We start from the raw sequence: 15,758 nt of genomic DNA, 5'->3' as shown, positions 1-15,758 counted from the left end.
GTTCCTTCCTGTTTAATAGTCATTCTGTTTCATCGTCTGGATCAGGTCCCCTTTAAGTTTTCCTAGGTTGTGTTATGTTCCGGACCGTTGACTCCTTGTTCCCCTTTAATTCTGTTTCCCGTGTCCCTCGAGCTTGGTGATTAAGGCAATCTACTCTCAACCGAACTGGCAGTTTATAAGCCCCTGGCATCAGGTGTTTGGCGCAAAAGTGTTATGAAGTATTAGCAATGTCACCATAACTGCCGCAAGCCAAGGTCATCTAGCCGGAACAAGCCAAGACTCCTTGTATCCAGTTTGGTAGGCAGGCCATTTGCCACTACTCGAATGGACTGTCGTTGTCTGGTCTACATATCCATGTCCAATCTTAAGAGGGGTCCCGGCCCTGTACCCTAGAAGGGTCCTGACCCTGTGTTAAAGAGTTCTGGCTCCATGCCTGATGTCTAAAGGTGGAGTCCTGGCTCAGTGTTTCATGTCCTGAGTCTGCCCCTTGAAGAAAAAGGGTGCTGGCTCCATGCCTGGTGTCTGAAAGTGGAGTCCTGGCTCAGTGTTTCATGTCCTGTGTTTGAGTATCAAGTCCTGGCCCTGGTGTTCCTAGTCCAAAGTACCAAGTGCTGGCGGTGGTGATGCAAATTCCCAGAGTCCCAGTCCTGGCGGTGGCATTCCCGGTCTCCAAGTCCAAGGTCTGGGTTCTGAGTCCTGGCTCTGATCTCCTATCACCAAGTCCTGGATCCCCAGATCCTGAGTCCCAGCTTAGTCCTGGGCCTGAACCCTCATTCATTACACCTATTCACATTTCTTCTTTGCCCTCTGTGATTTCCCTCTTCTATCCATGTGTCACAGTTTGCCTTGTAAAGAGTAATAAACTCAATTTTATTTAACCTTAGAAAAACGGGATTGTGTCCTGCTTTTGGGTCCTCCTTGAGCACTCTTGCCCCCACCTTGTAACATTCTGAGCATAGAGTGCATTGGGTTCAACTTTATGCAACACCCTGATATCATCTATATCGCTTGGTTTCACTTTGTATGAGGAAATAGCGTTCAAGCCCTTCCAAAATAGTACAGTATCCTTCAGTGATTCATGTTTAATCTGAATTCCCACTTTGCCTGTGTGATTGCTTTCCACACATTATACCTGGATGCCGCTGATTTGGCAGTCAAAAGATATACAGATCTAACGGTTCATCCAGGGCCTCCGGTTGTGTAAGACTCTGAGGAACATTATGGGGATAGCAAGATTTGAGGGAAGGCTCTAAATAATTGGTGTACATTGACTTTCTTAGATGTCTGAGAATATTTGGGATGTGCAAGTGGGTTCTCCCAACTGCTGTCAATTTAACATTTCTTTTTGCACTACTTCAGGTTGCAGCACAGTCTTTACATCAATCTGTTGCTCTGCACTCATCCTATTTGTTGGTTTATTTAGTATTACCAAGTACTCTGTTTATTCAGTGAGCTTCATGTGAACAAGAAATATTTTTGTACCCTGGTGTACATGACAACAAACCAATTTAATTCTGTAAGTTTTTTTGGTTTGGGTATACAGTAATATATTTGGGCAGTTATGTTATTGTGCAGATCCTTACATTATCCATAAATCCATCAATCATGGTATCATCTTCAAAGTTACTAAACCACACAGATGCATTTTTATCCAGGTCATTTATATACGTCAAAAATCTCCAACTAGATTAAGTCCCTTCAGCCACTAACCCCTCTTCTATGTGCAAGCGAGTTCTGAATCCAATTTCAGCATGCACCATGCACCTTCCCATGCATGACCTTGTCCAGCACCTGACTAAAACCTACAGTATGTAGGCAATATCCATAGCTCTAACTTTATCCATCACCCTCATCATCTAATCAAAAAACTCAATCAAGTTAGACATGACTTGTCCCACATAAAGCTGTACAGCTTCCCCTAATTAGGCCATGGTGTTACAAATGCTCAAAAATCCTACTCTAGGATCTAAGACCTCACCTGTAGCTAGAGACAACATGATGTCAAGACCTCAGCAATCTCAACTATTGCCTCTCTCAATAATTTGAGATATATCCCATCAGACCATGGGCTTTTTCATCTTGTGTAGACTAATTGGACAAGGCCTCCATGACATTCCCTTGAGTGCAATTGTTACGTTTTCTCTATTAGTAGAGTAAGTTTGAAGAAATAACAGGCAAGGTAGACTAAGGAGTGTTAGTGGATTTTAAGAAGGCCTTTGACAGGGAAGTTTATGGTCAAGTGCTTTTTCGAAGGTGTAGACAATTTTCTAAATGGGGAGAAAATTCAAAACTCAGAGGTACAAATGAGTCCTTGTGCAAGATTTACTAAAGTCTATCTTACAGGATGCATTGGTGATAAGGAAGGCAACTACCATATCAGAATTCATTTCAAGAGGTCTGGAACAAAAGAGAAAGGATGTGATGCTGCAGCTTTATAAGGCATTGGTCAGACTACACTTGCAGAATTATGAGCAATTTTGTGTCCTTCATCCAAAAAAATGATGTGCTGGCATTGGAGAGGGTCCAAAGGTTTTACATGAGAATGATTCTGGGAGTGAAGTCATTAATGTATGAAGAATGCTTGATGGCTCTGGGCCTGTACATGCTGAGCTCAGAAGAATGAGAGGGGGTCTCATTGAGACCTTTCCAATCTTGAATGGCTGAGATAGACAAGATGTAGAGAGGATGTTTCCTATGGTAGGTGTGTCTAGGAACAAAGGGCATATCCTCAAACTAGAGGGACATCAATTTTGAAGGGAGAGGAGGAGGAAGAATGTCTTTAGCTTGGTAGTGGTGAATCTGTGGAATTTATTGTCATTTGTTGCTGTGGAGGCCAATCCTTAAAGCAAAGTTTTGCATGTTCTTGACTAGTCAGGGTGTCAATGATTATAGGGAAAAGACAGGAGAATGGGGTTAAAAGGGCAAATAATTCAGCCATGATGAAATGATGGAACAGGCTTGCTGAGTTGAATCACCTAGGTTTGCTCTTGTATATAACCATATAACAATTACAGCATGGAAATAGGCCATCTCGATCCTTCTAGACCATGCCAAGCACTTACTCTCACCTAGTCCCACTGACCTGTACTCAGCCCATAATCTTCCATTCCTTTCCTGACCATATACCTATCCAATTTTTTTTTTAAATGACAATATCAAACTGCCTCTACCACTTCTGCTGGAAGCTCGTTACAAACAGCTTACACTCTGAGTAAAGAATTACCCCTTTGTGTTATCCCTAAACTTTTGCCCCTAACTCTCAACACATGTCTTGTTTGAATCTCCCCTACTCTCAATGGAAAAAGCCTATCCACATCTCTATTCCCCTCATAATCACCCCTTCCACCTTCTACACTCCAAGGAATAAGGACCTAACTTGTTCAACCTTTCTCTGTATCTTGGGTGCTAAAACTCAGTTAACATTCTAGTAAATCGCCTCTATACTCTCTCTACTTTGTTGACATCTTTCCTACAATTTGGTGACCAGAAATGTACACAATACTCCAAATTTGGCCTCACCAATGCCTTCTACAAGTTTAAGATTACATCCCATCTCCTATATTCAATATAGTTTTGATTTAAAATTTAGTTTTGATTTAAAAGGGCCAGCATACCAAAAGCTTTCTTCACCACCCTATCCACATGAGATTCCACCTTCAGGGAACTATGCACCATCATTCCTAGATCACTGTCTTCTACCACATTCCTCAATGCCCTACCATTTACCATGCATGTCCTATTTTGATTAGTCCTACCAAAATGTAGCACCTCACACTTATTAACATTAAACTCTATCTGCCATCTTTCAACCCTCTCTTCCAACTGGCTTAAATCTCTCAGCAAGCTTTGAAAACCTACTTCATCATCCACAATGCCACCTATCTTAGTGTCATCTGCATATTTACTAATCCAATTTACCACCCCATATCTTGTGGTCTGATGGTCTAACTCCACCCACCAACTGATACCAAACTCTCTTTCTAAATCATCACAATCATGGTATATTTAGCATCCATTCCTCTTTCTCTCTCAGGAAAGTTCATGTAATGCTCACAACATGATATTCTGTTGATTAATCTATGCACTAAGTTCATCATCTTTACCCATAATATTCCTGTATTAAAATACATTGTCTTCAACCCATCTGTGTCATTGTATCTATTACTTTGCTGTTGTCTGTATTTCAATAAATTACTGCATTAGAGGTTCAGGTCTTCCTCCTTACCTCTGTTCTAAAAGGTTGCCCCCCTTTGATTTTGATGCTGTGCCTTCTATTTCTGGATACCCCTCCATAGGAAACATCCTTTCCACATACACCCTAAGTAGTCTTTTCAACATTCTGTAGCTTTCGATGAGATCCCTTCACATTCTTCTAAATTCTGAGTACAGGAACAAAGCTACCAAACGCTCCTCATATATTAACCCTTTCATTCGTGAAATCATCCTTGTGAACTTCCTCTACACTCTTCTGTCAGTCCATGATCTCCTATGCTGTCGCAATGGGGCCACACTGGTTTTGGAGAAGCAACACCTTATATGCATTTGGGTAGCCTCCTGCATAATGGAATGAATATTAATTTCTCAAATGTCCAAGTGAATAATCCAACTTGCGACCTTTCAGTTTGTCAAGCTAATTTTTCTGTGTAATGGCAATGCACTCACTCCTGTTCCCTGATACTCACATATCAGGGTTAATTGTGGTTTCGGGTACCAAATATTGTTGGTTTATGCCTTTTAGTGTGGCACATGCTTTAGCTGACCCAATGGTTAGCACAATGGCATGTCTGAATATGCTAGGTTTGATTTGTAAGATTTGCACAATAAATGTGATATTGCCTGTCCTGTTCTACATACTATTTCTTGCAAATTACTGTAAATCACACAATGCATATTTAGGTGGAGACATAACATAAAGATTTTTAATTCTAGTGTATCTGAAAGATGTAAGTAATAAATTCAATTCAATTCAGAGTGGATGGCGCATGAACACAGTTCATAGAACTTCTGCTTCATTGCTCCAGGGACTTGAGTTTGATCTTGACCCTCGAAATGTGTGGAGTATGTGTGTTTTTTCTGTGACCATGTGAATTTCACACAGCTTCTCTGATTTCCTCTCACATCCTGAAGAGTTATGGGTTGTTAGGTTAACTGGCTGCTGTAAACTCCCCCATCTATGATGGAGTGGTAGAATCTGAAATTGATAGAGGAGTGATAACTCAGGGGAAATGCTGTAATTAGCTGTGGGGCTCACTATTCCTTCATCAGGGCCGTGTCACATTGATGGCAATTGGAGTTTGTATAATGAAACTCTGGACAGCTGTTGGCAGGCAATTCAGTCAACATCCTTGTAAATCTCCTCTGCACCCTTTCTATGGTTTCCACATCTTTCCTGTAGGAGATAACCAGAACTGAGCCAGTGGCATCTGAACAGGGTTCCTATATAGCTGTAACATACCTCTCTGCTCCTAAGTTCAATGCCACGATTGATGAAAACCTTAACCACAGAGTCAACCTGTGCAGCTGCTTTGAGCGCACTATGCTTTGACCACAAGATCCCTCTGGTCCTCGACACCGCCATGAGTCTTACCATTAATACTATATTCTACCATCATATTTGATTTACCAAAATGAACCACAGTTATCTGGGTTGAACTCCATCTGCCAATTCTCAGCCCAGTTTTGCATCCTATCAATGTCCAGCTGTAACCTCTTAGAGCCCCCCACACTATCTACAATACCTCCAATGTTAGTGTCATCAGCAGACATACTAACCCATCCATCCACTTCCTCATCCAGATCATCTACAAAAATCATGAAGAGTAAGGGTCCCAGAACAGATCCCTGAGGCACTCCACTGGTGACTGACCTCCATGGAAAATATGACCCATCTACAATCACTCTTTGCCTTCTGTAGGCTAGCCAGTTCTGGATCAACAAAGTAATGTCCCCTTGGATCCCAGGCTTCCTTACTTTATCAATAAGCCTTGCATGGGGTACCTTAACAAATGCCTTGCTGAAATCCATATACACTACATCTACTGCTCTTCCTTCATCAATATGTTTAGTCTCATCCTGAAAAAATTCAATCAGGCTTGTAAGGCATGACCTGCCCTTGACAAAGCAATGATGACTACTCCTAATTCATATTAAAGCTCTCCAAATGTTCATACATCCTGCCTCTCAGAATCTTCTCCATCAATTAACCATCCAGAGTTATTTTTATTTTGAAGTAAAATTTGTTTTCTAAACTAGATGTATCTCAACTATTTATACCCATAGAGTTATTAAGTCACAGGAATCTATAGCAGAGAAACAGGATCTTTGGCCTATCTACTGTGCTGAACCATTTCAACTGTTTAGTCCCATCAAACTGCTCCAAGACCATAGCCTTCCATATCCCTCCCATCCATGAATCTATCCAAAGTTCTCTTAAACTTTGAAATTTAAATTGTATCCATCACTTGTGTTAACAGCATGTTCCACACTCTCACCACCCTCTGAGAGAAGAAGTTTCCTCTCATGTTCCCTGTAAACATTTCACCTTTGACCCATACACCTTGGCCTCATGTTGCAATCTCACCCAAAACTGAAGGGAAACACGTGCTAGCATGTCTCCTATCTACTCTCTCAAAATTTTGTATAACTGTATCAAATGTCCCTCAATCTTCTACATACTAGGGAGTAAAGTTCTAATTTATTCAATCTTTCCTTACAACTCAGGTCCTCCAGTCCCAGCAAAATCTTTGTAAATTGTTGCTGTAGTCTTTCAATCGTGTTTACATCTTCGCTGAACATTGGAGACTAATGCTGGCCACAATAATCTAAATTAGTCCCCACCAATGTTTTGTACAGTTTCAGCATAACATCCCAATGCTTGTATTCAATACTTTGATCCGTGAGGCCAATGTGTCAAAAACTTTGTTTACAGACATAATCCATCTGCGATATAACATTTAGTGAATTATGGGCCAGTATTCACAGATGCTTTTGTTCAACTGCACTCCACAGTTCTGTACAATTCACTGTGTAAGATCTACTATGGTTGTGCCTCACAAAAGATCAACACCTCACATCTGTCTGCATTAAATTCCATCTTCCACTATTTAGACTATTTTTTCAACTAGTCAGATCCCACTGCAAGCTTTGATATTTGTCCTCACTGTCTACTGCACCCCAAACCTTGATGTCATCTGCAAGTTTGCTGATGCAGTTAATCATTATGATATCCATATCTTCATGTAGATGACAAACAGCCGCAGACATAGTCGTGAACCCTGAGACACTGCACTAGTCACAGACCACCAACCGAACTTGCCCTTTTTTTCCAATATGGAATCTCAACCGGTGGACCAGACCTATCTTTTTTCATATTTACTTTAGACTGCCACTATACAAGATTATGAGAGGCATAGATAGGGTGAATAGTCAGTACCTGTTTCCCATGGCACCAATAGCAAACACCAGAGGGCATATGTACAAAACTAAGGGAGGAAGTTTAGGGGAGACATCAAGGGTAAGTTTTTTACACAGAGGGTTGTGAGTGTCTGGAATGACTTGCCAGGGATGGTGGTGGAGACTAAAACATTAGGGGTATTTAAGAGTCTCTTGGCAGGTATATGGATGAAAGAAAAATGGAGGGTTGTGGAGTAGTGTGGGTTTAGTACTTTTTTGTGCGGTTTCTATGGGCCAACACAACATGGTGGGGGTGGGGGGCTGAAGGGCCTGTACTGTGCTGTAGTGTTGTATGGTTAAACTGCCTTATTTGGCAGTTCAATTCAAATACCATGAGACCATAAGGAATAAGAGTAGAAATAGGCCAGGTGGTCTATCAAGTCTTCTCTTCTGTTCTATCATGGCTGATTTGAGCTGTGGCTAGACATAGCTTAAAAGTCATCTGTGAGTTTGCTAACAGCACAATTATTTTTGACAGAATTTCAGATGATGACAAGAAAGAAGGCATGCAGGAGTGAGTGGTGTTGCTGCAACAGCCTTTCACTGAACATCAGTAAAACCAAAGAATTGGTTGCGGACTTCGGACATGGTAAGATGAGGGAACACACACCAGTCCTCATTGAAGGATCAGAAGTGGAAAGGGCGAGCAATTTCAAGTTCATGGTATCAGCATCTCTGAGAAGCTATTCAGGGTCCAACATATTGACGCAGTTACGAAGAAGCACAACAATAGCTATATTTCATTACAAGTTTGAGGAAATTTGGTATGTTTCTAAAGACACTCACAAATTTCTACAGATGTATCATGGGAAACATTCTAATTTGTTGCATCACCATCTGCTATGGTGAGGTAGTGGAGGGGTGGTGTGAGCTGGTACTGCACAGGATTGAAATATAACCATATAACAATTACAGTACAGAAACAGGCCATTTTGGCCCTTCTACACCATACTGAATGCTTACTCTCACCTAAGCCCACTTACCCACACACAGCCCATAACCCTCCATTCCTTTCCTGTCCATATACCTATCCAATTTTACTTTAAATAACAATACTGAACCTGCCTCTACCACTTCTACTGGAAGCTCGTTCCACACAGCTACTACTCTCTGAGTAAAGAAATTCCACTCGTGTTACCCTTAAACTTTTGCCCCCTAACTCAACTCATGTCCTCTTGTTTGAATCTCACCTACTCTCAATGGAAAGACTATCCACGTCAACTCTATCTATCCCCCTCATAATTTTAAATCCCTCTATCAAGCCCCTCCTCAACCTTCTATGCTCCAAAGAATAAAGACCTAACTTGTTCAACCTTTCCCTGTAACTTAGGTACTGAAACCCAGGGAACATTCTAGTAAATCTTCTCTGTTCTGTACTCTATTTTGTTGATATCTTTCCTATAATTCAGTGACCAGAACTGTACACAATACTCCAAATTCAGCCTTACTAATGCCTTGTACAATTTTAACATTATATCCCAACTCCTATACTCAATGTTTTGATTTATAAGGGCCAGCATACCAAAAGCTTTCTTCACCACCCTATCCATATGAGATTCCACCTTCAGGGAACTATGCACCATTATTCCTAAATCACTCTGTTCTACTGTATTCTTCAATGCCCTACCATTTATAAGCTGCAGGAAGTTGTAAACTCACACAGCTCCATCATGGGCATTGGCCTCCCCAGCATCCAGGACTTTTTCAAGGAACGAAGCCTCAAAAAGACAGTATCAATTATTAAGGACCATTATTGCCCAGTGCATGCCCTCTTCTCATTGCTATCAACAGGCAGGAAGTACAGGAGCCTGAAGGCTCACAATCAGTGATTCAGGAATAGCTTCTTCCCCTCCGCCATCAGATTTCTTAATAGACATTGAACCCTTGAATGCTACCTCACTACTTTTTCCCTCTTTTTGCACTGCTTATTTAATCTAACTATTATTAGATATACTTACTGTAATTTACTGCTGTTACATCAGTGGGACTAGGCGGAAAAATGAATCAGCACAGCCAAGAAGGGCCAAAAGGTCTGTTTCAGTGCTGTAATGTTCTATGATTCCATTCATGGGCTGGAGACTGAATATGTTGACAATGAAGAATCAATCTAGGGCCTGATTCCAGGTTCTTAATCTTTGTATAAATTTACCTGAAGACCAGTTAACCTGTGTAAGGGATTCTAGAGAGGGACAAGCAATGAATCAGTCTGCAACAGGACTAGCATTCTCTCTTAAAGAAAATGCTGAAGTTTTGTGTTATCATCTTAGACTTCACATAATCCTGCAAGATGCTTCACTGGCATTTTGAAAATCCACTGCAATGTTAGAGGACCAGTATCGCAGGAGAGCCATTGTACCAGAGGAGAGACTGTAGCTGTACTGAACATGTTTGGAATTGGAATTGGTTTGTTATTGTCCAGTGCATTGAGGTACAGTTAAATGCTTGCCCCATACAAGTGAGATCATTACAGTGTGTATTGAGGCAGAAAAAGCTAAAGTAATAACAATGCAGAATAAAGTGTAAAAGGCACAGAAAAAGCGCAGTGCAGATAAACAGTAAGTTGCAAAATCATAATCAGTTAGATTGATTCAAAAAGATTCAAAGATTTGAAATATATAGCTTTTTATCTAAGTATGCATGCAACATACAATGCTGAGATTCGTCTTCCCCACTGACAGCCCTGAAACAAATAAAACCATGAAACCTGGCTAAAGATAAACATCCATATCCTGCCTCCCCCATGTGCAAAAAACAATCAAATGCACAAATGGCAGAAAAAGAGCATGTATATAAAACAGATTAGGTGTAGCTTAGTGTTCATTGTCTGCAGGACAAACCAATTAAAAATAGCATAAAATAGCAACAAATTCATAAAAGTGACCGGAAACACACCTAAATGAGAATGACAGAGCCCAATCCACTAACTATGTGAAATAACATAGAAACATGGAAAACCTACAGCACAATACAGGCCCTTTGGCCCACAAAGTTGTGCCAAACATGTCCCTGCTCTTAGAAATTACTAGGATTACCCATAGCCCTCTATTTTATTAAGGTCCATGTACTGATTCAGAAGTCTCTTAAAAGATCTTATCGTATCCACCTCCACCACTGTTGCTGGCAGCCCAATCCATGCATTCACCACTCTCTGAGTAAAAAACATTCTCTTGACATCTCCTCTATCTACTCCCCTGCACCTTGAACCTGTGGCCTCTTGTGGCAACCGTCTCAGCCCTGTGAAAAAGCCTCTGACAATCAGCACGATCAATGCCTCTCAGCATCTTGTACACCCCTATCAGGTCATCTCTCATCCTCCTTTTCTCCAAGGAGAAAAGGTCATGTTCACTCAACTTATTCTCATAAAGCATTCTCCCCAATCCAGGCAACATCCTTGTAAATCTCCTCTGCACCCATTTCTATGGCTTCCACATCCTTCCTGCAGTGAGGTGACCAGAACTGAGCACCGTACTCCAAGTGTGGTCTCACCAGGGTCCTATATAGCTGCAACATTACCTCTTGGCTCCAAAATTGAATTCCATGATTGATTAACACAATAGTGCCCGAGATCCATGCCCAAGATCCAGCACTCTGGCACCATTCTCTGACAGCACAGCGACAGAGAGATCTCTCTTTCTTTTCTTTCTAAATCATTTTATTAATATTAATAATATGGACAGAATACAGATGATATATTGATAAAGAAATTACCAACATACACATTCCATTACATATGAAAAAAAACATACATAATAGTTACAATATAAATGAGTTTACCAAGAGATCTCTCAAATGCAGGATATTTCTTCAGAAGTAGTGGGTGAGAGGGAGAGAGGGGGACCATCAGCTGCAAACACCTTCAGCAGCGAGTTGAGGCTTGTATATGATGTAGAACACCTATTCGGCTTCTACTCTCACCTTGAAAATAGCAATCTTTCTCAATGCTTTAATTGGTGATAGTGAGAAGTGGCAGTTGATCATGGGCTCACACCCTGGCTCCAGGATTCTTCAATACCACACTCTTCACTCAAGGCATCACAGAGAACCCTCGGAGACAGACAACAAAGTACCAGATTAGTAAACCAGCTGAAAAATACATCACCAGAATGTAGATCACAGAACAGAATTTGAAACAAAAAGCTGATGTAAAAGAAGTGCAATAAGTAGTTTTGTGAGCTCTCTGGAGGTTGTCACCTTTTATCGTGTTGCTCGCTGGCACCATCTTTTTCTGATGAGATGGACTCTTGATTATGAGTTCAAGAGCCCAACTCATTATACTAGGGATTTATTTAAAAAGTTTATAGTAGTACAGGACTAGTATTGCAGGAGCGCCTCTCTACTGAAGAATATTTAAAACTGTAAGTATTGAGGGAGCTCTGAGCAGTTAGAGGAGCAGTATTGAAAGATTGCCAGAATACAGAAGGAAATATATCATGCAGGTGCTGAAGGCTTCAGAAGACCAGTACTGCAGGACATCAACCAACACTGGAGGAGTATAATGCTGGTGGAGGTGTGCATTCTTAGTGGAATGATTCTGAATGGGAGTGCTGGATAAAAACTGTAGAACTATCTTCTTGAGAGAATGCCAGTGTTGAGAAAATTCAGCTTGTACATGGAGGTTCTCTCAAATGTCTACAGATGTCTATTAAAAACTATTCTGATGTTTTACATTTCAGCCACTGGAACATGTTGGATGTGTTAGCCATAACACAACAGATTGCAATTTCAACACTTCCTCTGTCCATCCAGTTTCATAGTGCTATCGTCAAAGGAACCTGTAACCTTGCACATTCCCTTTTCACACTTCTACCTTCTGGTAGAAGAGACGAGAGCCAAAAAGCCAGAACGACCAGATTCAGGAACTGCATCAGTCAGACTTCTTAAACAATCCCCTCTTGTACAGTCATATTGTTGGTCTTACAATTCCCTCTGTTAATTCTGTTGCCATCATGCTAGCTATTTACATTTTGCAGTACTTCAGATAGCACTACTATTTTTTTCACAATTTGGTTGTTTTCAATTCATTGCTGTATTTATTTGTGTATTTAATATGACATTGAACACTGTTTATTCTATGAGCATCATGCAAACAAGCAATTTCTTTGCAATTTGATGTATATAGGAGGCAGGGGTTAGTAACTGGACTGATAAGGCAGATGATAGGGCATTATTGCAGTCAGTGGGATGAAGTGCAGTTTAACATGTTGACAAAATCAAAAAGGCTGATGAAGGTAGGACTGAGGTGTTATATTTGTATGCACAGCATATACAGAATAAGATAAATGGTCTTGTAGTGCAGTTAGAGATTGTCAGGTATGAAGTCGTGGGCATCAATGCAACATAACTGAAATAATATTATAGTTGGGAGCTTAACATCCAAGAATACCAATTATGTGAAGGGACTGGCAGGAGTGGGCCTGGCTCTATAAATAAAAATAAAATGAAATTCCTCAAAGTAGGTAACAGAAGATCAAAAGATTTAAAATACTTATAGGAAGATTGTAGAAAATGGAAAGTGTTAAAAGATGCTGATGGAAATTATATACAGCCCCCAAATAGTAGCCAGGATGTGGGCTACAAATTACAATGGGGAAAAAGAAAAGATGTGTCAAAAAGACAATGTTACAAAGGTTATACAGGATTTTGATATGGAAGTAGATTGGAAAAAAAAGAGCGGTGATAGATCTAAGAGAAAGAATACATAGAATATCCCTGAGGTGGTTTTCTGGAGCAGCTTATGGTTGAGCCCACAAGGGCGAAGGCTTTACCTCATTTGGTATTGTGCAATAAACAAGATTTGATTAGGGAGCTGAAGATAGGAAACCTTAGGAGAAGGCAGTGATCATAATACATTCAATGCTTTTAACATACATTTGCATAGGTACATGGATGTAAGAAAGATAGAAGGATATTGACATTGTGTAGGTAGGAGGGATAAGTGTTTCAATGTTTTTGATTTGCTTTTTAGCTGGTCGACACAACATTGTGAGCTGAATGGTCTATTCCTGTGCTGTACTTTTCTATATTCAATGTTCTATAATATGACATAATTCACACTGCAATTAGAGACAGAGAAGCTAAAGCCAGATGTATCATTATTACAGTGGAGTAGAGGTAATTATAAAGGCATGAGATAGGAGTTGGCCAAAGTCGATTGGAAGGGGACACTGGCAGGGATGATGGCAGGACAGCAATGGCTGGAGATTCTGGGAGCAATACAGGAAGCAAAGGATGGATACATCCCAACGAAGAAGAAGCATTTGAAAGGCAGGATAACATCATGGCTGAGAAGGGAAGTCAAAGACAATTCAAAAACAAAAAAGAGGGTGTGCCATAGAGAAAAATGTTAGTACCAAGTTAGAGGTATGGGAAACTTTTAAAAACCAACAGAAGGAAACTAAAAAGCCATAAGGAGGGAGATAATGAAATATGAAGCGAGATAATAATATTAAGGTTTTGTTGAAGCTTTTTGTTCAGATATGTAAGGAGTAAAAGAGGGGCAAGAATAGATTTGGGTATAGGGGACTCTGTTAAGAGGTAGTACCCTTGATGTCTGGCATGCTGTTCCCTACTAGACAGGGTGGGCGGGCATCACTGGTCCTCATCCATCTCCTAAACCTCTCACATGTTAGCTCCAAGTGCCATACCCCGGTAAACTGCTTCAGCTGGTGGGCTAAACCACATAAGGGGGTGGTGTTATCATGGCATGACTGAGCGAATGACTTCCATGATGTAGTCACCGGCCAGGGCGGAAAGATTCTCTGATTAACTATAATGGCCACGTATTCACAACCAAGGCGAGCTACCCAGTTGGCGGAAATTGGCTGTCGTCAGATCTGGAGAGGGATTGGTTCCACCAGGTTTCAGATGCCCAAGACATACTAGATGATAAGTGTGGTGCAGGGCTTGTCATGACAGTGTCCCGTCAACTCCACTGGGAGTTATGGGCACTAGAAGAAGAGTAGATATTGGACCACTGGAGAATGATGTTGGAGAAGTATCAAGGAAATGGTGGATTAAATAAATAAGTACATTGCATAAGTGTCCACTGTAGAAGATACTAGCATTATGTTGTAAGTTTGAGAATATAGGAGTAGAAATGCAGTTACTATTACTAGGTAGAAGGTACTTGGGAATCTGAAAGGTCACAAAGTTGGTAAGGCAGCTGAACCAGATGGACCCTAGCACTCAGAGTGGTAGCTGAATTGATTGTGAGGCATTAGTAATAAACTTCCAAAATTCACTGGATTCTGACGTCACTCCATTCTTAAAAAAGGGAGGGATGCAGCAGAAAGGAAATTGGAACAACACACACAAAATGCTGGTGGAACACAGCAGTCCAGGCAGCATCTATAAGGAGAAGCACTGTCGGAAATTATAGGTCAGTTAGCCTGATCTGAGAGGTTAAGAAAATGTTGGTGTCAATTGTTAAGAATGAGGTGTCAGGGTACTTAGAGACTCATGATAAAATAGGCCAAAGTTAGTATGGTTTCCTTTAAAGGAACTCCTGCTTGAATAATCTGTTGGAGTTCTTTCAGGAAATAACAAGCAAGATAGACAAAGGATAATTGGTAGATGGTGCATACTTAGACTTTCAGAAAACATTTGACAAAATTCCGCACTTGATGCTGTTTAACAAGATAAGATACTACCAGAAAGACACATGCATGGATAGAGCATTGGCTGATTGGCAGAAGACAAAAATTGGGAATAAAGGGCACCTTTTCTCATTGGATGGTGGTGATTAGCGGCATTCTGCATGGTTCAACGTTGGGGCTAATTCCTTTTTATGTTATATTTCAATGAGCTAGATGATGAACTTGATGGCCCTATGGCCAGATTTGTGGATAACATAATGCTTGGTGGAGAGGCACGTAGTGTTGAGGAAGCAGGGAGGCTACAGAAGAACATCGACAGATTTGGAGAATGGACAATGAAATGGCAAATGGAATATAGTTTTGGGAAATGTATGGAGATGCACATTCAGAGAAGGAATAAAAGCAAAGACTATTTTATAAATAAGGAGAAAATTCTAAAACCTGAGACCTGAAGGGACTTGGCTGGTGCTTGGTCAGGGTTCCCTACAGAATGACTTTGAGTATGAGTCAGTGTTGAAAAAGGCAAATGTAATATTTACATTCATTTCAAGAGGAATGGAATATAAAAGCAAGGATGTATTGCTGAGGCTTCCTGGAGTATTACGAGCTGTGCTCCTTGTAAGAGAAAGGATGAGCTAACATTGGAGAGGGTTCAGAGGAGGTTCACAAGAATTATCCTGGGATTGAAAGGGTTATTCTTTGCAAAAGATT

This window comes from Hypanus sabinus, chromosome 5 (assembly GCF_030144855.1).
Source record: "Hypanus sabinus isolate sHypSab1 chromosome 5, sHypSab1.hap1, whole genome shotgun sequence".
NCBI lineage: Eukaryota > Metazoa > Chordata > Chondrichthyes > Myliobatiformes > Dasyatidae > Hypanus > Hypanus sabinus.
The sequence above is the reverse complement of the archived record's forward strand: the minus strand, read 5'-3'. Positions refer to the sequence as shown.